The sequence below is a fragment of the Lissotriton helveticus genome, chromosome 11 (assembly GCF_964261635.1).
Source record: "Lissotriton helveticus chromosome 11, aLisHel1.1, whole genome shotgun sequence".
Lineage (NCBI taxonomy): Eukaryota > Metazoa > Chordata > Amphibia > Caudata > Salamandridae > Lissotriton > Lissotriton helveticus.
Window position 1 is genome coordinate 194,248,869 of NC_136072.1, and position 27,478 is coordinate 194,276,346.

Genomic DNA, 27,478 nt, shown 5'->3' on the forward strand with positions numbered 1-27,478 from the left:
GATATAGCAGAGCAACCATTTGAACTTGCCAGAATCATAGAAAAATCCTATGAAGAACTAGGAAGAGATAGTTTGGGTGGGAAACCAGTGAAACCCCAACTAACTGAAAATCCTGAAAAGGTATTTATTAAAAATAATCTAACAGCTCCAAAAAAGAACTGGGATGGAAATAAACAATCCACTCCCAAAGAAAAAAGATTCCAGTCCAGAGGAAGGTCTCCTCGGCGGAGAGAGAGATCTCCGGACCAAGGACACAAGTCTCCCCAGAGGGAGCCCTCTGAGAAAAAATACAACCTTAGAAATAGGGATAATTTGAAGAAACCTGATAGATATCAAGATATTGATACACGTTCCTCTCGGTCTTTTCAGACTTCCTCCCAGAAATCGGAAAGAAGAGGACGGTCAGAACAAAGGGAAGAGCACTTCAAGTCCTGCTCATCAAAGTAAAAAGTTACAATTTCCAAAGAAGAAGGTAGCCAGTATTAAAGTTATCAAACATGCCGAGGATCCTGAGGACACAGCTAAAAAACGGAGAGTGGGCTCAGACAATGCTAGACAGCGCAGCAGAAGTGAGCATAGCTCGCAAGATCCTGATGAATCATCTGGAGACAGTGGACACGAATGAATACATTCAGGTGGAAACTGCAGACACCAGAGTTAGCAAACCTCATAAAATATACGAAATAACATTACGTATAGAGGGAGATAAGACTAGGAAAATAAGGGGTCTATTTTGGGATGATCTCTCCAAAGGCTATGACATCCTTTTAGCTGAAAAAGACTGGCCACCAGAGTTTGTCAGGGAGTGCCCTCTTGGCGAAGAAATGATTATGCCTGCCTTCTCAAATCACATTCCAATTCATAAAAACTATACACTTGCAAGAAAGTGGGCAGTAGCCCAAGCTCCTGCATTATATAAAAACCATGTGGGATGGGATGAGGACTCTTTTCCTCACAAAATCCAGTTAAAATCACAACCAACTGCACAGAGGCAGTACCCTATTAAGCAAGAAGCTAAAAAACAGGTCAGGGAGATCTTAGATCAACTTGAATACCAGGGGGTGATTGAAACATGCACCTCACAAATGAACAAACCTTTGTTTCCTGTCTCCAAACCAGATGATTCATATCGTCTAGTTTTGGACTACAGACACCTTAACTAATGTTGCAAAACTTTTGCAATACAAAACTCACACAGTGCAGCACTAATGAATAGCATAGTGCGCAAAAAATACAAAACAACATTAGACATCTCTAATGGATTCTTTTGTCAAAATATAGCACCTGAAAGCAGATATTTGACCGCTCTCTCAATAAATGGCTTGCAGGAAATTTCTGTCGTTTGCCACAGGGGTTCAAGAACAGCCCAGGATTATTCTCAGCGAGAGTAACAGAGTTACTACAAATATATGATGATGAGGCATTATCTTATGTTGATGACATCTATCTAACCGATGATGACTTGGATACTCACTTGAAAAGAGGGAACACCATAATACTTGGGTTCGCAGCAGAGGGTTATAAGTTCAACTTCAAAAAGTCCAGAATTGCCCATCTGACTATCCTGTTTTTAGGATATGAATTATCAAGTGAAGGCAAAAGCCTGGCAGACAATTTCCTAGAGAAATGTGCCGTAATTCAAGCACCAAGAACGCTGAAAAACTTACAATCAATTCTAGGTTTCCAGAATTTCGGTAGAACATACATTCTAAATTATGCAGAGAGAGTTAAACCTCTCTATGACCTAATAAGACCAGATTTTAAAACAATCAATTGGACTCAAAAACACACAGAAATTTTGAGATCATTACAAACAGATATGTTAACTAAAACAAAATTGCAAACACGCGATAACACACGCAACCTTGTAATCCGAGTCATCCCAGGAAGATGCGGATTCACATACCTGACCTCTAATGAGGGAGAAACGGTACCAATAGCTTACAAATCACATTTGTACACAGAAGCTGAAAAAACATTCAGCATTAAGGAAAACATTGTTCATGCGGTTCAAACAGCTGTAGCAAGAGAAAGAGACCAAGCTGACGGCAGACGGATTACAGTCAGGACAGCAGAATCAGCCTTTGAGGCATTAACAAGCCTATGTAATTTACCTACTATGGCATTAAATCCAAAATGGATACAATGGGAAAATTCTCTTGCTACAGACAGAGTGAAATACTATTTTGACCCGGAAATGAAAAAATTAAAAAATCTAGAATATGAAAGAGAATACCCTCTGCCAATCGACATTCTGCCCATATGACAGTACGCCTGTGTAATATATACAGACGGACATGCACAACCCTCGGTTTGGGGAAAACAAGCCTATAACGCCACATGCGAAATTGTTAAATACGTGTGGCGCGGAGATAAATTGAGACCTCTGGTAACTAAAACACATTCTGTGGAAAATAATTCAGAACAACAAACTGAAATAATAGCGTTAAAAATGGCGCTAGATAATGCCGATCGCGAATTCCCGACATTAATAGTGTGCGAATCATATTACTGCGTCAAATCATACAATAAAGATTTGCAGAACTGGGTTCAAAACGATTACAAAGATGACACTGGTGCCACAATAAAGCAAAAATTGCTTTGGGAACAAGTAGTTCTTTTGCAGAAAGAACTACCAAAGACTCACGTGATACATTCATTGAGTCATGAACGTGATGGCATTCACGTTCCAGGGAATTTATTGGCTGAGACAGCCAAAGCGGAAGCAACTAAATCGGCTCCCGTAGCTACAAAAAAGCGTTCGAAAAAATACATTGACGGGGAAACAATTCTGGTGGTGAAAACGTCATCAAAAGGCGACTGCTCAGCGCTACCCATCACCTATCCACTCAATTATACATACATAATCGATGCAAACTCCGTTCCTTTTGCTCAAATCCCTGGAGTGGGGGATAGAGTAATTCCAAACACGAACAGGAGAATATTGTTAATAGCAGACGCACATATGGGTGAGGGTCTTAGACACCTTAAGCTAAAGGATTCTCTGGAAGAACTGCAATCCACATACTGGTGGCCAGGAATGAGCCTGCAACATCACATATTTGCAAAAAACTGTCCAAACTGCAACAGAGATCGCAGTGGCGACCGAGACGGTGTTTTGCCATGGCGTTTTGCTCAAGATGGGATTAAACAATAAATATATAAAACCCAGTATGATTAATGCGTCAAATTAACATATAGAGACTATCATCACTTAAAATGTAGACCCCAGCTCTCGGCTGACGTCTGAACTGTTATAAAAAGATTTGTGAGTCTATAATGGCATATACGCAATTGGCATGCTACATTCTGACCATTGCCCTGCTTTTAGCTCTCGAGCTTATGGGGGGGGGGGGCATGGCCAGCATGGGCATTGCATTGCGGGACTCTTATCACTTCCTTCCTGAGGGAAACGGGATGGTGTAAAGAAAAAACCACGGCATAGAGCAATCTATAACAGCAAAGGTATTAGGTTCGGGACCTGGGTGGGTCAAACACTTAATAAGTGTCCAACGTAGTCTTAATAATCTGCCAAGAAATTCTCTGAGAGGTCTCAGTCCGTACGAATTATTGTGTGGGACTAGAATGTTAATCCAGGACCTCGATAGTCAAACTTCAGTGGTTAAAGAGAAATGCTTTGATATCAAAGTTCGTTTGGCTATTTTACAGGACTTAAATGAAACAAGAAAAGACCTGAGCAACATAAAATTTAAACAACAGCCAACAACCATTGAAGAGAAACCACCTGTCCCAGCAAGGCCTGTCTGGATTCCAAAAATCGGGGATCTGGTCAGACAGAAAATAACGGTGAAGAAGGAATTTGGGCCTTCTTACAGAAAGGCAGTACCTGTCTTAGCTATCAACGGAACAAGATCAGTTGTACTACCGCCCCTTGCTGGTAAAAAGGAGAACCGAGTTGTATCCATCGACCTGGTTAAACCACAATCATGTGGCCGATAATAAGTAGTAGGCCGAGTGGACTCCCAAGAAATACCAGAACACCAAAGTTTGCTACAAACATAGAGGTTCAAACTGAGAGACTAATCACATTTGATAAACCTACAGTGAATCAACAAGGACTATGCAACAAAGCCATGGGACTTAAACCTCTTGAAACCCAAATCCAAATCCTACATCAAGAAACACCAGTCTACAATGATGTAACCACTGACTATGCTAATGCAACAAAGAAAATTCCAAAAACAAAAAGAAATCCAGAAGCAATTGAAACAATTGACAGAACTGCATCAGGCTATTTCATCAACTTCGATGACTTTTCTGAGGATCCGAGCGAGCCTGAGGAACAGCCGACAACATCAAAGACTTTTAAAGACAAAGCAAAAGAACTCTTTCATCAACTACAAGAAACCTATCTGATTTCTCCATGGATTGAATTTTGGGTGGCACAAGGTGTATTTGTCCTCATACTTTGGCTCATCCTGGTACAATACTTGGGACATTTCATTGAGGGAAAATATGTTACAATGGACACAGCAAGTCAGAAAATCAACTTGGTCCTGAAACCACACAAGTCTTCACACATCGAGAAAAGAGAACTTTCTTCAGTAAACTTCGCAGCCAATCCTATACCCGGTGGGGTAGCATGGGACAAAACTGATTACGAAATCTATGGCCCGGTCGAGCTCTTGAAGTATCCTCATCAATTCAAGATTTCATTAAGTGACTTTGTAAAACCAAGCACATTCGCTGATGATTGGGACTTTGAAAGTATTAATGATATGATGTCAGATCTAGTGATGTCAGCTAAATTTACAGAACATGATTATTTACAGGGTTCATCTAATTATGACCAGATGTACTGTTACAACCACTATGGTAACCATTATCTGCATAAATCTGCTCAACCTAGAAATGTTTTTAATTATAACCAATGGGAACATTGTGCAACTCCACCAAAAGGCAGTATGAAAACATTTTATGAAAAATTTCCATATTTCTCAGGGTTTAACACAAGTAACGCAGAAACATTTTATTTCAAACTGTTAAATAAGACAGGAATGAAAACCATGCTTACAAATACAAAATGAATCTATTCAGAGACATTTTTTGACAAAATGAATACATTCGGTTTTGATTTCTGGAACAATAACATTGAAACGAAAACAATCTGGGGTACAAAAGATTGGCAGGTCAAAGATATAGAATCATTGTGTAGAGCCTGCATGATCCCAGAACAAATTATATTCTTGAATGACACAATTCAACAGACAACCTGTTTTGGCCTAGCCAAAATTAAAGACTTAAACAAACCGTCTATTCCAAAACCAACACCTGACAGTAATAACACTACAGATGATGAGATAGACGTATCCCATATTTTAAACCAAAACAGGACACATCCTGATTGGAAAAAATGGTTGATCTGGCCCACAGACACAAATAACTGTCAAGATAGATTCCTGAACAAAAAACAGGGATTCACATTAACCAGGCCAGACCCTAGATACTCCCAGCGACAACATCCAGGGATTGTAACTACATACAGTGTAGGAAAACTCTGCCTCGAATGGCTACGAACATCCACACTGGCAGAAATTAAGCAACACTTGACTTTACTTAAAGAAGGTGCTGACTTGCGTGATTTCATTATGGGACCACACAAACAGCGTCAAAAACGTTGCATAGCGGCCTCTATATATGCAGCTTACACCGAAGCTTGGAAAGTAACTCCAATTGAAACAGCAGAGAAAATACGGGAAATTGACCGTGTTAATTTGGAAAAATCACTTTCTGTTGTGGACAATGGGTTAATGACTCTGTCTTCCAGAATATATTCACTGGACAGTATTGTATCATCTGCAATCGATATAATAGAGCAAGACTTACTGATGTTACAACACGGTCAGTCCCAATTGCGTTCTATTGTACAGCTTGGCTGGACGTTACAAAATCTGCGTTCAGGATACGTGCCTTGGCGTTTAATCAACACAACGTCATTATTCGGTATCTTTAACCTTACTGATACACAAATCAGCTTGGCACAAAAGGGTGCAGAGTATACAATTCTGAGCATTGAAAAACTTGAGAGATTACCATTGACAATGTCAGAACGACCTGTCATTGATTGGATAATACATGGAATCATAACTATTCCGATAACCACTTCCCAATCTCGATACTGCCAGAAATATATACAGGCAGACCAGTATGAAAGGTTGGGTAAAGGATACATTAAGTCAACATGGAACTTACCTTATACACACACATGTTATAGTAATACAGGACAGAGTGTATTTCTTAGTGGTAATAATTGTGAAAAATCACTAAGTGGTATACTTCTGTGTCAGGGTATAAGTTTACATGGGGCCTGTGAGGGGACTTCAAATAACCTTTCATGTCACCAGCTCGGCACACCTGCAACAAAAATAGAACCATTCTTTAGAAGACTTTCTAACGGGAGTTACATTCTAATTGTAGATCATAGATGTTGTGGCTTACTGCCAGGAAAACCTTATCTAGTAAGCGTGAGCTCCATGGTCACTTGCTGTGAGCGAGTATTGTGTCCAAACGACACTCCAAACAGGGAGGGAAAAATTTGGCCCAGTTTGAAAATCTCTTCTATTTGAATTGATACTTTAAGCAGAATGAAGACTGTGCTCCTACAGACGCCAGTTCACTTGACGTCATCAAAAGAAACGTATGATCTCCAAGTTGCAAGGACAACGGGAGAGATACATGCATTGTTATCAACAAATTGCCCCCACACTTCGCAGAAATACTAAGCGAAATCTTAAATATTTCTGATACAAATGGTATCGCGAGTGTATTTAAGTCCGTTTTTTCTGGACTGTTGACTCCATTCAAAGCAGTCCTGGGTATATTTCCCGATTTCGTCCATTCTGTCTTTGGCGGACTTCCACTCCTGTTGGGACTCGTAGCAGGCATCTTATTTTTGCTACTCCTGCTTCGTTATGGCAAGCCATGTCACAGACAAGACCCCAGCAACAATGGAAGAAACGATCCTAGCTATACGCTATCGGGACCGCATAACTAAAGTCCTTGGATTAGCCCGGCTAAGAGATCTGAATATGACCTGGTTTCTTTCGTTCAGACCCATATGGCAGAATTGTGTCTTACCTGTATTGAGATGCATGCTATGCGGCGAGGAATGCGTGTTGGACACATGACTTACACTACAATCAGAAGTACCATTGGATGCAGATACTTTGTTGGGTCCAGTAAAGGCTCATGCATTGTGCTGTCCCCAGCGGCTACCTATCCTGATGATGGCATTCCTGGAGACTTCACCACTACGATTGAAGGGTAGTGAAGTACAGGATGAATGCAGCATCAACCAGGTACGGCCTTCTGTAAGCAATACTGATCAAAACATCACTGAAAGCGAACATGCGCACGACTGCATGGTAGCGACATTTTCCAACTTGGTCGAACTTTCACCTGAGGCAGTAAACTGTTTTTTTTAAAGTCTGTCTGAAATGATGTTTTCACCAGAACAGAGAGAGTGACTATAAGCAAACGTGCACACAGCGTTCCCTGAACTCTGAATTTGGCCTTCACTTTTAAAAACAAAGCTACTGACAATTTTTTCCTTCTTCCCCTGAAAACGAAAACTTTTTTTCCCAAATCCAAAATATTTACCTTTTGGCACTTATCTTCTGCTTAAAGTAGAACTATTCTTAGAGAACAGAGCTTCTATTTTTAGGAACTCTAGAGACAATAATTTACCTCAGCCTCTAGCATATTTACGAGTAATTGTATTTATATGTGATGAAGTGGTCTCGCACTTTTTCTTCTGCATTAAGAGCCATTTCATGTGTTATTTTCGCAAATCATTCATGCTGAGATAAATTGTGCATCCCTTTTTGAATGATTACACTGCTTGAATGCATACAGTACCTATACTCATTTTCGTGTATTTCGAATATGCCTATTTTCAAATGCAAAAAATGTATTTTGGGTGGTTCGGTATACACATGCACTATTAGTTATGTTTACTATTGATTAGGTTAGTAAATATGGACATGAATTCGTGGAGTGGGTGTAGTGTGTTTATATAGGGACCTGTATCGATACTCCAATTTCTGACCCTTGTCCGGTTATAAATCACTAATATCCATACAACGGCACAGAAACCAGTTTCATAAATTAGTCATAGCGCATGATGTCACATTAAGCAAGCCCTATTCCTCCAGCCCCCTAGAAAGCACTCCGAGTTCTCTAAACAAACCAAGCCTCCAGCAAACCTGGGAAATCCCCGCTGCTATTGTTTTGATTTCGTTCGAGAACTCCTGTAAAGAATGTAAGAACGACCAGTTCTTAATTGACGTCTTATGTCCATCCTTACGTCAAACCCGGCACCTCTCAGGTATAAATATACCGACACTGCCCTAAGTAAAGACGCGGTGGTGATGAGCTTGGAGCAACGACTACTTGCCGGAGAGCCCAGCTGATGCGAGAGCCCACGGACGCTGCCCCTCCCCTTTTGACACGCTGAGGAAAAACGCTGCCTTTCCTCTTGCCGAGGAATCCAGCCTCCAGCGTTTCCAGCTTGCCCTCGCGGGTGACTGGGATACCGAGTCCTGAGAAAGAGATACCAGCCCTCCTGCATTCTAAATCCCAGGTACAGAACTGACTAACCCCTTACAGAGAATTCTTGAGTCAGACTCTTGGCAAAACAAACTTAACTTAAACTGCTACTTACTTACTCCCTCCCATGTATTAGGCTTAGGTCAGGTACACCGGGGTAGGCGTAGTTAGAAGCACCAGTTGAGTACGATTAGTCAATGTATATATGTATGTATATCTTTTATCCATTTTAAAGTAACATATGGCTAAGAAACCATATCAATGCTTTTACAGTATTATTTTATAATCCTGCTTTTACTGTATGCATTTTACTTAACCATCAGTATTACAATTGTAGCGATTCATTTCTCTTGTATGAGAAAAGAGACTGATCAATAAATAACACCTTTTATTGAAAACACCCGTCTCTCCTTTTCTCTGCAATCTGGTGAAACTAAGTATGCACGTATTGACTGAGTAAAATAGCTGTCTTTTGTTTTCACACGACTCTAGAGATATACTCTTGATCAGGGAGAGCAAAGTTGTCATGTTCTATGGTTGTCAGAAACTAAATCCCTTGTCTATCCAGAGAGGTTAAAATCCTCCTCGCCTATTCGAGAAAGTTTCTAGTGAACTCTGAGCTAGCTGGCACACAAAACTTAAGTCTAATATCGTCAGTAGAAGACCTAGTTAACCTCTGTCCTACGTCTATACTATTGAAGATATTATTCCAATGCGCAGAGCCTATTGGGAATATAGGAACTACAGTACACAAGAAACAGACATATTTAACACAGAACTACAAAGATAAGTACATGGAAGAAAAAACTACAAAAAAAAGAAGACAACAAGAAACAAGTAAGCATGAAGCACTACGCCTTTAAGCTCCACCAGTGGCCTCACCATCAGCCAGCCCTAGCTCAAGCATGCTGTGCACATCTGTCTTACGCTGTTTGGACTTTGATGAACCATCTACTTTACAGCCAGAACATTCTTCTCTATCACGCTGGTGCACTCTCTGGCACACACACTACTACCCTTTTGCTTACAACTACAATGTTGCAGGTACTGGAGTAATTCTGCTGCCTACGCTGTGTGACCTTGTGCACATCTACCCTATGTTAATTGGACTTCGATTCCTTCTACTAGGGATCCTGTCTTCAAGTCCTTCACAATGTGGCTGTACTACATAGATGGGAATTAATTTTTTTTTTTCTTCCCTCAAATTTCTTCACCAAGTGGCACAGCGCAAAGGTATCCTTACTGCATTAAAGTTTACTGCTGGCTCTTTCCTCAATTCTACACTTATTTTGCCTTAGAGAGTTGAACTACAGTGCCACGCCTCGTGAAAATGTGCAGCTGTTTTTTACAAGAAAGTCTATCAGGAGGTATTTCTCTTCTTTCCTACACCCATTGCGCTTTGTGTGGCAGTGGTGAACGAGGGTGTTCTGCTCTATCTGTACTTTGACTTAGACTTTGTCAGTTACTGAGGTATAAACTGCTGCTGACCCTTTGCCTGGCATCGCATTGAATTGAATTTGTGCTGTTTATTATGTGCATGCATTGCGTCTTCTTCAGCGACTGTTCACATCGCTACCGCCTAGCATGGAGGTTTGTTTCTTGTGCCAACCGTCAAACTGTGGTGAGTTTTATTTCACCTCACCATTTGTTGCGCACTACGGGCACAACGGCAGTTAATAACTGTCATTTTCTAGTATAAACTCATCGCGCGTTTTTCACCTAAAACTGGATGCCGCGCGCCTCTCTACGTATCCTGTTACGTCAGCCACATCTTTGCGCACGAATGCTCTTTGTGTCACAGCACCTGCGACTGAATGCCACGCGCCTCTCTTCGTATCCTGTTACGACAGCCACATCTGTGCGCACGAATGTTCTTTGTGTCACAGTTTGGCGCACTGGAGTGACTAGAGCCCTCCTGGAGACATGGCGTGCCGTGCGTTCGACCATGTATTTTTACTTTGCATCTAGAGGGATTACGACGGATGCAACTACACCTAGAAAGGGAAGCCGTCAACGCTGTCAACTCCTTTCCGATGGATACTGTACTGTAAGCCTTACATATCGGTAGGATCTTTTGACTGTCATTCTATATGGTCAGCTTCCTGCCATAGTACAATGGTTTCAAGTTTATGAGGTGAGAGATGCAGGGATTATCTGTAGTTGATACACGCGCGATTTGGCCTTAGTCTCTCTCTCAATTCAGCCTCCTATTCCTCGCTCCTTTTCTCATGCTTCCCAACGGTGCATAAAGATGCCAGGTGGCATGCGCTTTCAACATTTTCCTACACACTTCGCAGTGCATGTATGCACTTTTCTGCAACTTTAATGAGGACTGCCTACGGTTCATAGCTGGCACAATTTTGAACTCTCATTCACTGCTATGTTCTCTGTTTTGGACTGAATGCCACGGAAAACTAAAATATTATCGTTCATTGCAACAAAATATTTAGTTGATCTGCGTCTGTGGCTGTGACATTTTCACGCTTTCATTAATTTCCATTGCCACAATATAATGCACTTATTAGCTTTTGTTTGACCAAGATCGTATAGTTTAGAAGTTTCCAGCATGGGGTTTTGTTACACTATACTTTGGTAACTTTTTGCTCATTGTATATTACTAAATGGGATTGTAGGGTTTCATCTATTTTATAGCCTGTCACTTCCTCACTTGACATTTGCATTCATGGTTCAATTTACATCTTTACATATGTCAATATATATTTCCCTACACAGGGATGGGAATGGGTACTAGCCCCATTTGCCCATATACACTTTCCTACATAGGTCACATACCGTTTTTACTGTTACACAGGGCACCGTTGCATGGGTCACAGTCCCATTTTATATTTACATAGCACCCTTACACAAGGCACCATTTGATGGGTTACAGTCCCATCTACTTTTGCATTGTCACCCTCACACAGGGCGTCTTATGGGTCACAGTCCCATTTTACATTCACATAGTACCCTTACACAGGGCACAATGTTATGGGTCTTATACCCATTTACATTTACTCATTCTCCCTACATAGGGTGTCATATGGGTTTCAGTCCCATTCACAGTGCTCCTCACACTCTTGCACAGGAGTAGACGACGGTCATGGGTTTTAGTCCCTTTGGCTGATATTGTCTATTTACATTCTGTAATTTTGCTGTTTTGCATAATGCAATGTTACACTTACATCGTATTGTCATTGTTTATTGAAAATAGGGGGAAGTATTAGTTATACTTCTTGTATCTACTTTGCCTCTTCTCTGTTTTCCTATTCGTCCAGCTTTCTTTGTGGTGTCATTCATATTGTCATCCTTGGTTTCTGGATCTGCACTGCTTGTTGTCGTCTTTTGTCTCCAGCCTTCCCTCGTTCAAATTTTTCCGTCTTTTTCTTCCCTGTTCAGGAGGAAATCCGTTATTCCCTCTTTCCTGTGTCTGAGTGGATGCTGGTGTCCGTTTTGCGTCGTGCCTTTTTCTTCCTTGCCTTCCTGGCCAGTTGGTGTGTTCGGGGGTTAGTCTTTGGTGCATCTGTGTTCTTCTGCCCCTTGTTGTTTCCATCTTCTGATTACTTGTCTTTTCCTCACATCTTTTCTATGTCTGTGAGTCAGGGTTATTTCTATCGGTTTCCGCTTAACTCTTCTCTTCCTCCTCTTCTTCTTCCTCCTCGTTTTCCTTCTCCTGTCTCTTTGCACTGCTTTGCTCACTCCTCTCCTTGACGTTGTTTCTGATCCTCTGCTGTTCCTCCTTGTTATCTCTTCCTTGGTTCTCTCTCGCTATTTGTTATTCACATATTGGTTCAATGTTTCTGTTAGAAGAACAGGGATATGTAGAATCCTGCATTTACATTGTACAGTGTTTTACCACCCTTGCTCAGCCCAGGCCTGTGCTTTGACTCATTAGAATGTTGGAGTCTGATGATGCCTCGGAATGTTGGGACTGAGAGCTGAAGTGAGTTAGTCATAGGCTGAGCAGCTGACAGGAAGCTCCTGGTGGGGCTCTGATCTACCACATATCTACATGATGTCCTGTACTTTACTACCTGTTAACTACCTGAATAAAACGTCTTAAAATGCAATCTACCTGCGTTGACCTTCATCACCACATACTCATCTTCTCTTTGTTCTCGGAAGGCAGAGGCCTTTGCCTAGTCCAAACCGGTTCCGGTCAGTCTTGGAGCACTTTGTTTACAAGACTCCTCCTTGCCTTTCACAGTGCAGCCCAGGGACATCAGACGCACCACAGGAGGTAGAGCCAGCATTGTGGAGGAAAGGCACAGCCCTGTTCAGGTCCCAGGAGCAACTCCTCCCTAGCATCTGCATGCAGATCTCTCTATTCAGCCCTGTGCTGACTCACCCTGTCTCCTAGAATCCCCCAGCCCCTGTCACTCAAACTCCAGACAAGGAATACACAACCTAGCAGAGGCAGGCTTGGATAGTTAGACAAGAAAATACCCACTTTCTAAAAGTGGTACTTTTAAACACAGAATGTTACAACCAGCTTCACTAAAAGATGTATGTTATCATTCTGAGCTCAAGCATACTAAACTCGAATGTCTACCTAGTTCCCTGAGTCAGTTAGGATTATAAGATTTAATAATCAAACTGCCCATTCTGGCCCATGAGGAATAGGTAGCCTTGCAATAGTGAAAAACGAATATGGCTGTAATTCACTATTAGGACATGCCACAAACATCAGGGCTTGTCCTACCTTTTACCTACAATGCACCCTGCCCTTGGGCCTACCATAGGGGTGACTAATATGCAGAAAAGGGAAGGTTTAAGGACTGGCAAGTGGGTGCACTTGCCCAGTCAACATGGCAGTACCAGACTGCACACCGGCTCTGCAATGGCAAACCTGAGACACACTTTTACAGGCTGCTTCGGTGGGTGGCACAACCAGTGCTGCAAGCCCACCAGCAGCATTTGGTTTACAAGCCCTGGTCCACTGTATTATGGTCTGACAAGTACACCAAACCAGCCAACAGGGCCGGCTCTAGGCTCACGGAGGCCCTGAGCAGGGAGTGTAGGTAGGGGGCCCGAGACCGCCAAATCCCTGCCAGGGGCCGCCACGCAAATATGTATCTAAGGATATATATTGGTGTGGCGGCCCCTGGGGTTTGGCGGCCCTGTGCAGGTGCACAGCTTGCACATGCCTTAGGCCGGCCCTGCAGCCAATCATGGAGTCACTGCGCCATACATGAATTTACCATAGGGAGCACTTGCACTGTGGCACCGGACAGCAGTGGCACTGTGCCCAAAGCATCAATAACCAGCAAAAACACATGAGGCAACAGCAAACAATGGAAGGGAGACCCAACCCAAGGTGCCAGGTCTAACAGTGCCCAAATGAGTTACTACATTATGTAACATACATGCATCAGGTGCCACATAGTCTTGGAAAAACATACATAAATTACCTAATAAGTTTTCCTTGATAGCCTGTCAGTGAACCGTGCATTGGTGACATTTCTCAAAGAGATATAATGAGTTAAAAGCACCTGCTACAGAAAAACATCCAGAATTGAATGAGTTTATTTTCAAACTGAGTGTGTAGTGGGGAAACTTCCATTAGGACCAAATAAGGAGCATATATGTAAATTATGTGTGCCTATTTTAATACCTACCATTACCCATAATCCTCCTGGATGCAGCATGCTATAGGAGATTCTAAGAGAATGGTTGAATATAACAATAGTAGTTCCTTTAACTGATGCTGTTTGAAAGTTAACATAAAATTATTTAGCCCTTAGAGGTGAAATAAATGCATGGGGGCATATTCTCAAGGAATTATCGGCACTTTATTGCAGCCAAAGTCATGATAAATCTATCACCCCATTCACAAGCTGGTGCTAACAGCCCATAGCACCAGTTTACCCGCGATAGCAGCCACAAAAAACATCACCACAGATGACACCGGCAACTATCGCTAATGAGATGCAGAGTAGGCGTTCCCATACAAAAAGTTGCAACAAAACCACTCCGCATCAATCTCAATGACCAGCCAGATCGGCAATAAGAACTCAAAACAGGCAATTAGGCGCATTAGCAGCAGGAAATTAACACCTGCTCTGACCTGATGTAAAGTCGGATGGCTGCCGGTGCCAGAAAAGGGAGCCCAACCGAGAGCCACACCTGAAGGGCAACAGATGCCATGGAGCTACTGATCATATAGCTTGGAGTCCCAACATGCCCACAACACCCACCGCCACCACTTCCAGGCCCGCCAACCCCGGGCCTCCCTGCCATCCCCCTGGACCCCCCAGCACCCCCTGGACCACCACAGATGCAGTGCAGACACGGACGGCGGACCTACAGAAAATGGACCAGCCTCACAGACTTAACACCAGAGTATGTCAATGCCCACTATGGGCTCAAATGGTGAACCATCCTCCGCATCCTGAACATCATTGCCCACAGGCTGAGGTACCAATACGGTATAGAAAATAATGGCCCTCAAACCAATGAATTAAACAAATGATATTAGTTCAGTGTTTTTCTAAGTAGGGAGCTAAAATAAAGTTAGGGCTCCTTTTAGACCAAAAATGTCCAACCATATACCATTTTCAGTTTTGTACAAACATCTGTATATAAATGAAACACATTTTCAAAAACATGAGAGAGTGGATGTGCGGAGACTTCAATTGGTAAGTCAGCGGCATAAATTTATTTTCATTCCAAAATTATTTGCATTTATCAATGATAATAACAGTGGTTGCTCCAAGGGGAACGTGCAAGGAAAAAGTGCTCGAGGGTGGGGAAGTATTTCCAACATGAAATAGGAAAGAAAATAGTTAAAGAATTCAAGGTGGGATTGATCAAGTGTATCAATCAAGGTGTCCTGGCCCAGTTGTCTATTTTACATGGTCTATTTACAATTGTTAGTACAATCACAGATTGTAATCATCTGTGGCACGTATTCAATACGGGCTCGGCGGGTCCAGGTACAGGGGGATGTATTCGTCGATGTTTTGACTCGACTTGTGGCGTATGGGAGATTTAGAACCTTAGCCTGTGAGTCTTCCTCAGGACAGCATGGGGGTGGGAAGGGGGGCAATCAACTGGTGGTTAAGAACCCTCATCTAGAGGTAAGGAGAGAGACTGTAAGTTATCCCATCCAAATAAACATCCACACCTAAAATTAGGAGGTAACTAAACGTGCTTACCCTCACTTGCCATAGTGGGAAGGGTAGCCGTATTGAAGGGCTAAATCAATCTCATTCAGATGCCTGAAAGGTCAGTCCTGAAGTCAATTCAATTGACGAAATCTGTATACATAGGGAAAGAAACTCTCAGTAATTAGGCATATATCAGCAAGTGGGCAGCCGCCACTAGGTGTCCATTTTTCCACACAATTAATAACTAGAGAGGATAATGTACACATCCCTGATCATACTGGTTGAATACAAATTGGGTGTAACTACGAGCTCTCTTCCTCTCAAGGCCTACCAATCCATAATTGCAAAAGTGACATTATTTCAACCTAAAGGGTAATTCATGGCAGTGCGGCGGTAGCCTACATTGCATGTTTTAAAAAAAAATGAAAACGGAGGAAGTGGGTAGATGACCGGCAACCTGATTTATGGGTCATACGTCCTAAAAACTGGCTATTTGGTGGCCCCCAACGGCTGTTTACATTTATTCATGCATCTGATCGAATATGGCAGGCAGAAGGGGAGGTTATTCCGCTCATCTCTAACATAATCTTCGCCCCATAGTCCTGGCAAAGCAGTGGTAGCCGAAATTGCACATATAAAACCTCCACAGACTCGGAGGAAGTAGGCAGGTGACTGGCTAATTCTGTCATACATGCTCCAAAAACACACAACTAGGTCAGCACACGTCCGCCGTATACTCATACATGCCGCAGATTCAAAATACGTTCACATCTAAAAATGCCTTCGTCCCACTCGAGCACTAAGCAATACAATTAGGGCTGTGTCAGACGTTCATGCTCACCTTTAATAAGTATGCTGTCCGCTGCGGATGGCAGAGACCGGACCTGCGAGCGCTTCCTCATTTATGCGTACTAAGGACGATTCTCCCTCCTTGCGCGTGGAGAATAGAGAGGGAGGACAGACTATAGTTCTGAAACGCTTGCCATCATACGCTGGTGGTGGTGAGTCCGAATGGGGATTAATGGCGGCAGTATCTCCAGTGATTAAATTACATGAGAATTGGTGCCTTGGACAATATCTTTTGCGGGGCAAAGAAATTAGGGACGGTAATTACATTGAGATTGGGAAGAGAAATTTCCAAGAGTTATAAATTGAATTTACACTATCAATTGGCGGGGCATGGAATTATACACCATAAAATAGTACAAGTACGTGGACTAACATAATTGACATGTATAATATATACATAGGTGACAATTACAATATATACTGTGCTCAATCCGTGACAATAGATACATAGGTGACATTTACAATATATACTGTGCTCGATCCATGACAATCCAAGGGGATAAAATCAATAAGGAGTATGCATTAAAATGAGATGTCTAGTGTCAATGCCCTGGTGTTGTCCTTATGTGAAGCTAGTCCAGCCCGAGACCCTCAATGGTTACAGTGGCCTTTGAAATCCTGGCCCAGTGTGGGAGCCTCTCTCAGGGTATCGTGTATTAGAGGCAAGACATAACCGAATGTGCCCTGGTGGGGCTTCTGGATCAGTGTCTAAAAAGGGGGGTTGTTGAATTAGTTGTTTGAGAGGATTGCTACCTGTCATCCCATCTCCTTAGATTGATTCATTTAGACCCCCTTTCGCTGTGTTTAACAGATGTATTCACCTACTTTCCCTTATGTTAAGGATGTTGGTGAAATCACCGCCTCAGGGGTTAGGTTTAACCTTTTCAATGACCCACCACTTCAAGCTCTCTGGTTGGTGTTCGAACATAGTAAAATGCTCCACTAGTGGCGCCCCTTGGACCTTACAGCGAATATGGCTGCAGTGTTGCAGGATGCTGCTCTTCACCTTTTGTATGGTCTGACCAACATACATGAGATTACAGGGGCATGTGATGGCATATATAACCCCTGATGTGTTACAGTTAGTGTGTTCCTGAAGGTGATGAGTGTAGTCATTATGACTAAAGGATTTGCATTCTTTAGTCATAGGACACGCCTTGCAGTTGCCACATCTGTGGTGTCCCTTGACAGGTGGTGTACCCCATAATGTGCACACTGATTGTGATTCAGGCGAGGGCAACAGTGACTTGCCGATGTGCTCTCTTACATTTTTGGCTTTCTTGAAAGTGTGTAGAGGTGGTGGTATTCCCCCTATGTCTTCCTGGATTAGATGCCAATGTTGGTTGATCACCTTTTTAACTGCGTTGCTCTCAGTCGAGAATGTGGTTACGCAGACTAGGCGTTCCCTTTCCTCTTGTGTCCTGATATGTGGTGTTAGAAGGCATTCTCTGTGGTTAAACGACGCTCTTTTACTGGCCGTCTTGAGGAGCCTGAAGGGATATCCTCGGTCTTTTAGTCAATTGAGAAGATCTGTAGATTGTTCAAAAAAATCTTCTTTCTTGAAACAATTCCTCCGCAATCTCAGGAACTGCCAGAATGGTAGATTGTCTCTGAGATTGCGGGGATGGTGGCTGGTGTATCTGAGTAAGGTGTTGCGGTCACTTATCTTCCGATACAAGTTAGTGTACAGTTTATCTTCTTCTGCATTGATGGTTATATCTAGAAAGTGGATGGAGGACGAATTGTACTCCATGGTACAATCCTGTCCTGTCCTCGGCAGAAGCGGTCGCTCCCACCACCTCCTCCCGACCAGGCATCTTACCATAGCACCTCAACTTAGCTAAGTACTCCTTTCTTCCGACAACCTCTGCTAAATTTACCGCACTGCTGGGCATTTGTAGCGCTTGCACTGCTGGGCTTTTGTAGCGCTTGGTGATATCGCACTGCTGGGCTTTTGTAGCGCTTGCACTGCTGGGCTTTTGTAGCGCTTGGTGATATCGCACTGCTGGCCATTTGTAGCGCTTTGTGTTTTACTGATCACCGAGTACACCTCACAGCTCTGAAATATTCTGCGCTCTGCTCACTGCTGGGCTTTGTCATTGCTGAGTAAATCTTGCCTCGACTTACTGGCTGCACAATTCGATAGCTTATTGCACATTACCTAAAGTACTGCCAAATCTCGTAGCGCTTTACCCTCCCCCATAAGCGCTCCACTATTATTACTGCCTGTGCCTAATCTCGTCCTGCCTTGCAGCATTTGTTTACTGTTGCTGCCATTTTGTTTGTAGTGCCGTCCTCCCACACCGTCACTCCACCGCGACCCCACCTCCCAGCGGCCCCTCCCACCCACTATAGCTAATTGGCGTCCGAGCCCTCGTGGAGAGCTGTGACCGTCCTGTCCTCGGCAGAAGCGGTCGCTCCCACCACCTCCTCCCGACCTGGCATCTTACCATAGCACCTCAACTTAGCTAAGTACTCCTTTCTTCCGACAACCTCTGCTAAATTTACCGCACTGCTGGGCATTTGTAGCGCTTGCACTGCTGGGCTTTTGTAGCGCTTGGTGATATCGCACTGCTGGGCTTTTGTAGCGCTTGCACTGCTGGGCTTTTGTAGCGCTTGGTGATATCGCACTGCTGGCCATTTGTAGCACTTTGTGTTTTACTGATCACCGAGTACACCTCACAGCTCTGAAATATTCTGCGCTCTGCTCACTGCTGGGCTTTGTCATTGCTGAGTAAATCTTGCCTCGACTTACTGGCTGCACAATTCGATAGCTTATTGCACATTACCTATAGTACTGCCAAATCTCGTAGCGCTTTACCCTCCCCCATAAGCGCTCCACTATTATTACTGCCTGTGCCTAATCTCGTCCTGCCTTGCAGCATTTGTTTACTGTTGCTGCCATTTTGTTTGTAGTGCCGTCCTCCCACACCGTCACTCCACTGCGACCCCACCTCCCAGCGGCCCCTCCCACGCTCCGCCCCCTCCACTACCCATTTATGACAGATGTCCCAACGTGCAGCGTCCACGCGCAGCGGTCGCGCCGAAGGTGCGCCAAAGGTAAGCCCGTCTACACCCGTCCGCGCCTGGACCACGCCCAGCGCCAGACCCCCTGGCCCCCGCTTCACCCACCCCACCCGCATTACATACGACGCCTCCACCATCTTAGCACTAAAACCCGGTCGACTACCCAACTGCGCCCAAGCCGCACCTGGACACACCCATGGACCCTTCACTTGCAACTCCTGCAAGTATGACGGCACCAAGACCAACTCCTCATCCACAAACACCAAACAGAGATCTGACACCAACCACCTAAAATGCATCCTGCTCAACACCCGCTCGGTCCACAGACACGCCATCGACCTTTGGAATCTACTAGACACCATTTCTCCGGACGTCGCCTTCCTAACAGAAACCTGGATGAACGCCTCATCAACTCCAGACATCACCATAGCCATCCCGGAAGGCTACAAGATCATCCGAAAAGACCGCACCAACCAAACAGGAGGAGGCATCGCTATCGTCCATAAGAATTCCATCCGCATCTCAACCAGTTCAGACGTCAACCTCGCTAGCGCCGAACACCTTCACTTCCAGATCCACACCAACCCCAAGACCACACTCCGAGGCACCCTCCTCTACAGGCCACCAGGACCCCGTGCGCAATTCAGTGAAGACATCACTGACTTTATCACCCCACACGCCCTCCCCTCCGAGGACTACATTCTATTGGGAGACCTCAATTTTCACCTGGAAAAGAGCAACAACAGCAACACCACCACCCTCCTGGACAATCTCGCCAACCTCGGACTCAAACAACTTGTTAATACCCCCACTCACTACGCAGGACACACACTCGACCCTATCTTCACCTCCAGAAAACATATCTCCTACAGTCACACCACAATTCTCCATTGGACGGACCACAGCTGCGTTCACTTTGTCTACAAAAAGACCACAACCCACAACCATCCTCAACCCACTCTGCGAAGAAACTGGAACAAAATCACCATCAACCAGATTTCCTCATCGCTTCTTCAAAACCCCCCTGCCCACTCATCGAACCCCAACCAAGCAGCCATTCCCCTCACTCAATGGCTAACCAACAGCGCCGACATCCTAGCACCGTTGAAAAAACGTCAAATCAAACTAGGCAACAAAAACGCCCCCTGGTTCAACGATGATCTTAAGAAATCAAAGAAACTCTGTCGCTCCCTTGATAAGGCCTGGAAAAAAGACCCAAACACCAGCACCAGGGACGCCTTCAAAAACGCCACCCGCATACACCACCAACTGATCCGGACTGCCAAGAAAGCCGCATTCAAAGACCGACTAGACAACAACGCCCACAACAGCAAGGAATTATTCAGCATCGTCAAAGAGTTTGCCAACCCCTCTGCCAACTCCAACGACATCACTCCCTCTCAAACCCTTTGCGACTCCTTAGCTTCGTTCTTCCATAACAAAATAGCAGACATCCACAACAGCTTCGACAACCAACCCGGAGACCAAGCCACCCAACCTTCTACCATACCTTCACCCCCCTTGAACATCCTTAATAACTGGAACCCAATCTCCACTGAGGACACCATCCGCCTGATGAACTCCATCCACTCAGGATCCCCCACAGACCCATGCCCTCACCACATCTTCAACAAAGCAGACTCCATCATAGCACCACACCTCCGAGACGTCATCAACTGCTCCCTCAACTCCGCCACCTTCCCGGAAAGCTGGAAACACGCCGAACTCAGCGCCCTTCTGAAAAAACCCACAGCTGACCCCACCGAACTCAAAAACGACCGCCCCATCTCGCTCCTTCCATTCCCGGCCAAAGTCATTGAGAAAGCTGTCAACAACCAGCTCGCCGCCTTCCTCGAAACCAACAAATCCCTCGACTCCTCACAGTCCGGCTTCCGAGCCAAACACAGCACTGAAACCGCACTCATCGCAGCAACAGACGACATTCGAACTCTACTGGACAATGGAGACACAGTCGCCCTCATCCTCCTCGACCTCTCTGCAGCCTTCGACACAGTCTGTCATAGCACCCTATTACAACGCCTCAGAGACATCGGAATCCAAGGAAAAGCACTGGAATCGATCACCTCGTTCCTTGCCGGAAGAACTCAGAGAGTCCGCCTCCCACCATTCAAGTCAGAAGCCACCGAAGTCATTTGCGGCGTGCCACAAGGATCCTCTCTTAGCCCCACCCTCTTCAACATTTACTTGAGCCCCCTCGCGACCATCGCACGCCAACACAACCTCAACATCATCTCCTACGCTGATGACACTCAACTGATCCTCTCACTCACCAATGACCCTAACACCACCAAAATCAACCTACATGAAGGAATGAAAGAAATAGCCGAGTGGATGAAGCACAGCCGTCTGAAACTGAATTCAGACAAAACAGAAGTCCTTATCTTAGGTACCTCCCCCTCCGCCTGGAACGACTCTTGGTGGCCAGAGGCCCTTGGAAAAGCACCCATTCCGACGGACCACGCACGGAACCTGGGCGTCATCCTGGACTCCTCACTCTCGATGACCAGACAAGTCAACGCCGTTTCATCATCTTGCTTCAACATTCTTCGCATGCTCAAAAAAACATTTTGCTGGATCCCCACCGAAACTAGAAAAACGGTCACCCACGCACTGGTTACAAGCCGCCTGGACTACGGAAACACCCTATACGCCGGTACCACCGCAAAACCTCAGAAAAAACTCCAACGCATCCAGAACGCATCAGCCAGACTCATACTAGACATCCCGCGTAAAGACCACATTTCTGGTCACCTGAAAAACCTCCACTGGCTCCCCATCAATAAGAGGATAGCTTTCCGTCTCCTCACCCACGCACACAAAGCACTTTACGAACTTGGACCCGAATGCCTCAACACGCGACTTTCCTTCTACACCCCCTCCCGCCAGCTATGCTCTTCCAACCAAGCCCTTGCTGCTGTTCCTCGCATCAACAAAACCACCATGGGAAGAAGATCCTTCTCCTACCTAGCGGCTAAAACCTGGAACTCACTTCCCACTCACCTTCGCCTCATTCAAAACCACCTAGCATTCAGAAAGCAACTTAAAACCTGGATATTCGACAAGTAAATCCCCACCCTTCCTCAAGCGCCTTGAGACCCTCTGGGTATGTAGCGCGCTATATAAATTATCTGACTTTGACTTTGACTTTATGGTGAATTGGATATTAGTTGACCGTGTATTAAGCCAAATATGGAAGGTTTTTAGTTGTTCTTCGCTACCATTCCAAATGATCAGAACATCATCTATGTAACGACGCCATAGATCTATATGCTTTCTATGTGGGTTGTTCTCAGTTTTTGGGGCTTGGAAACAGAAAAAATTATTTGTCATGGCCACCTCTAGGAGTTCTATCAGAAATTTGGTAGGCACTAGGTGTGATCTAGGTCGTTTGTTGAGTACTGTTAGGATACATCTTAGCGCTTGGTCTTGTGGTATGTTAGTGTAGAGCGCAGAGATATCCATGGTAGCTAGTAAGCTATGGTAGCTAGTAAGCTTATATCCTTGTTATAAGGCCGCTCATCCACCAACTGAATAGTGTGCATAGTGTCCCTAAGGTATGTTGCGGTATTCTCAGCAATGGGTCTCAGGAAAACGTCCAGGTATTTACATAAAGGTTCAATCAAGGAACCACAGCCTGAGATGATTGGTCGGCCAGGGGGGTTCTGCATCCGTTTGTGTATTTTTGGTAAGGTAAATCCTGTCCTGGATGCCATCATCAGCTTGGTATCCCAGTACCTATACTTCCCCCACACTGCTTAGGGACAGCTGGAGACCAAGCAAGGGGTCTACGCCATAGCTGGCTTCCTGCATATGTTGGGGTAAATCGATTGCACACATGTCCTACTTGTGCCCCCTGCTGACACTGCACACAATTACCGCAACAGAAAGTACACACATTCCATCAATGTACAGGTAATGGTGGACCACTGGGGACTCTTCACCAACGTCGTCACCAACTACCCAGGCAGTGTGCATGATTCCTACATCTTCCGATAGTCCATCATCAACCAGTGCTTCCAGGATGGTACCTATGGGAATGCAATGCTCGTTGGTAAGTTCCAAATGAACACATCACAGACCTCAAAAACACAATCATGCAATCCACAACTCTGGGAATGCACACGTCAGAGAGTCACATACAACATGCCACACAACATGCCCACACACCAGACACAACAGCACAACCAACTGTGGGAACCAGACCTAGCCATGTACATGAGCCATCAATTTCATGACACCTCAGCTACACAATAGCAGATTGTGGGAAGAGGAGGGAACCAGGCATGTGCGAAGGAGGCGATGTGACCGATGAATGAGACTGCACACAATGCCAAGTGTGGCGTGGATGTGTTGGACAGACTGCAGCATGCAGACCACAGACATATCCATGTCAACACACACCGCTGGTGTTTGGAGTGTAGTGGACAGTGGATGCAACCATGTCACCCCAGCCAATGAGGGAGATCGAGGAAATGTAGCTTGTTACATCCCCCCCGGTAAGCATGTGCAGAGTGGGCTGGCCCGGCATATGCCAGATCAGTGTAGGGGTCTGAATAAAAAGCACGTAGCCCTGGGTGTGGTCCTCTTGCGGAATGCCGAATGTCCCTGCCAGGGCGGTGCCTCTCACCACACCAAGTGGCCTATGCCATGAGTTGGGTTGCCTGGGATTCTTTGCGCCTGCTGCACCCCGGGCCCCTGGTCCCCAAAGCCGTCATGGCCGCCCCTGCGCATCCAGACGTCACTGCTCACCTGCCAACACTATTAAGATAATGGGGTAACCCAAAAGGTACCGGACCTGGGTATCAAGCGATATTGAAAAACAGTGGTCCAAGACCTCTATGATTTAAGAACTGAATTAATCAGTGAACAATCATTAATTAAACTTTGAGCATGTACACATTAATCAGCTCTATCCAATATATGCATATATTCATGAAAATGATAAGGGCATAAAAAGGCAACAGTATCAGCAAGAACAATATTTTTAATCCATTGTCACTTGGCCAAACAAATAACATAATTCATAGCTGCAAAACATTATAGATCATAGTGGTTGCCCCAACCGGAGCGTGCAACATAGCAAAGAGGTGCAAAAGGATGTGTGTAGTGATTAGAGAGAAAAGAATTCAAAAAGGTAGTGACATAAAATATTCAAATTAATTAACAGCACAGTAACGGATCCACATTCATCCGTCCTGCGTAACCTGGCCGCTAAGTTATTTAGATGAAATTTCTCAGCTATTTTTAAGCTAAATATATCATAAATAGTTGCACATCAATATAGAAACAAAAAGGGGTCCAGGTTATTTATATATAGAGCGTCAATATATTATTTTCTCTCTAATCGCTTCTGCCCTCAGCATCATGGCCTGGAAGGACACCTTTCACGGTCCCCCGCAACCCTCCATTACATTCCCCTTGGACATCGACGAGTACACGCTCAGCTCGCGTGGCCCTACCTCAGTGCACTGCAAATCACCATCCTGTGGCGGTGTACTTGTGCCGGCCACTGTGCATCCTGTCGTGTATTTCTATAGGTTCTGAATCAGTCCCCCTATTCCTGACCCTATTCTGGTTAAACTAACTATCAAGTTAACTAACAGTCAGCCCATGAGGCAAGAAAACCCCCATGATGCAGATACCGTTATCTGACGCAGTCACACTACGGCACAGGAACGTGTTATCTGATTAGGTCATAACGCTTGAGATCTAATTAGACAAGCGACATTCCTCCAGCCCCTGATAAGGCATACGACGTTCTCATAACAAATCAAACCTATGACAACCTGGATAATCCGTGCGGCCATTGTTTTGATTTCACAGAGAACTTTAGTAAAGAATGTGCTAACGAGCAAGTCGTATGACATCTTTATTGACGTACCTATGTCCATCCTTACGTCAATCTCGGCACCTTTAAGGTATAAATATTGCCGACCTTGCCCTATGCAAACACACGCGTGGTGACAAGACGGAGCAGCCATACTTGCCGAAGCCGAGAGCAGAAGCAGACCCCGCAGGCAGCAGCCCCGCCTTCCTGACGCGCTGAGAGACGCGCTGCTATCTCAAGCCGAGAGACCCAGCACCGGCGCTTCCGGGTAGCCCTCGCAGGCAGCCTGGAATATCGAGAGCAGAGAAAGAGATACCATTCCTCATTTCATCCTAACTTCCAGGTACAGAACTGAATAACCCCTCCTAGAGAATTCTTTAGTTATTCACTTGGCAAAAACAAACTTAACTTAAACTGTAACTTTCTATTCCCGCCCACGCATTAGACTTAGGTCAGGTACACGGGGTAGGCGTATTTAGAAACACCAGTTGAGTGCGTTTAGTCAAATGTATATGTGTATATAAATATATTTTAATCATTTTAAACATCATATGGCTCAGAAACCATATCAATGTTTTTACAGTATTATTTTGTACTATTGCTTTTAACGTATGCACTTTACTTAACTATAAGTATTGCAATAATATCGATCCATTTCTCTTGTACGAGAAAAGAGACTGATCAATAAATAACATCTTTTATTGAACACGCCCGTCTCCTCCTTTTCTCTACACTCTGATGAGACTAAGAATGCACGTACTGACTGAGTAAAATAATTGCCTTGTGCTCACACGACTCTTGAGATTGACTCTTGATTAGGGGAGAGCAAAGTTGTCATGTTCTATGGTTGTCAGAAACTAAATCCCTTCTTGTCTAATCAGGGGAGTTAATTCCTTCCTTGAACATTCGAGAAAGTTTCTAGCGAACTCTGAGCTTAGCTGGCAAACCCAAAAATTAAGTCTAGTATCGACAGTAGTAGACCTAGTTAACGTCTGGCCTAGGCCTTTACTGCTGTAGGTACTATTCCAATGCGCAGAGCCTATTGGGAAAATAGGAGCTACACTACATGGCGCCCAACGCGTTTGGAAAGGGCGATAAAACTAACGTAAGACATTTAGAGTAACTCAGTCGTGCTTTCTCACTCAGACCCCTTTTCCCAAATACTCCAAAGACGTCTGGAGTGGGTGAAAGGTTATAATATCCTCCAAAACCTCGCAGGAGGGAACTCCTATGTATGGTTCTTGGTCTAGTCAACGTTGAAGGATAAAACAGTTCCAAAATATTGTGCATCTAATCTCTGTTTCCATAAAGAAACCTGATCTGCAAATAAACATAATACCATCCTGTCAGCAAAATGGACAGCGATGAAGAACGAGAGGTTACTAGATTAGCTACTGAAATAGCAGATGCTGATGCTACCATGCAAGCAGCAGACGCGGATATAATACTCATTCCGGTCGCCAAAAGGAGATCTATAACCTTAAAACTTATAGAAAATGGACTGACACCTAGAGGTGGCACAGTCATATTCGTAATCGAGGCACACGAATATCGGCAGACAGAGGTATACTATACATGGATACATTTTCCAGCAGCTAATACTATAACAAAGTACTTCCACTATTACAAAGTAGAGGAACCTCCTAATGAGTACACTCCTTTCGAGGAAGTGGAAGTACCACTCAAATTCCAAGAGCATTTGCTCTTATTTGATGGCGCCCTAAAACATAATAATCACATTACAAGGCTCGGTCCTTTAGGAAGACCAGGAGCAACGTGGCCGGTCCTAGCCGGATACACACCATATCCAGACATCGAAAGAATGCCTGCAGCAGAGCTGTTAATACAGCTAAAACAACTACTAAAAATTCACAGACAATTAGTTCAGTATGTAATGCGGACTTCAACAATTCAGCCAGCGATTAAACTTCCACAGCTGACCCCTCACCAGGGGAACACAAATAAAATTACACCACAGAACATCCAACCCTGCCTAGGTAAAGTTCCAGCTAAACGGGAACAGATACCATTCTGGTTGGCACAGAAAATTACCCAAATAGAGGCGGTGTTTCCTGACACC

General features: G+C 44.4%; 1 long non-coding RNA gene across 1 annotated transcript in view; it reads left to right on the forward strand.

Annotated features, from left to right (window-relative positions):
- Positions 1–10,499: 10,499 nt before the first annotated feature.
- The window catches only part of LOC144791222 (uncharacterized), a 128,310-nt gene continuing 111,331 nt past the window's right edge, over positions 10,500–27,478 (forward strand). Inside the window, exon 1 of the long non-coding RNA XR_013602333.1 lies at positions 10,500–10,632. This is a non-coding gene — a long non-coding RNA (uncharacterized LOC144791222). The remainder of the gene's footprint in view (positions 10,633–27,478) is intronic.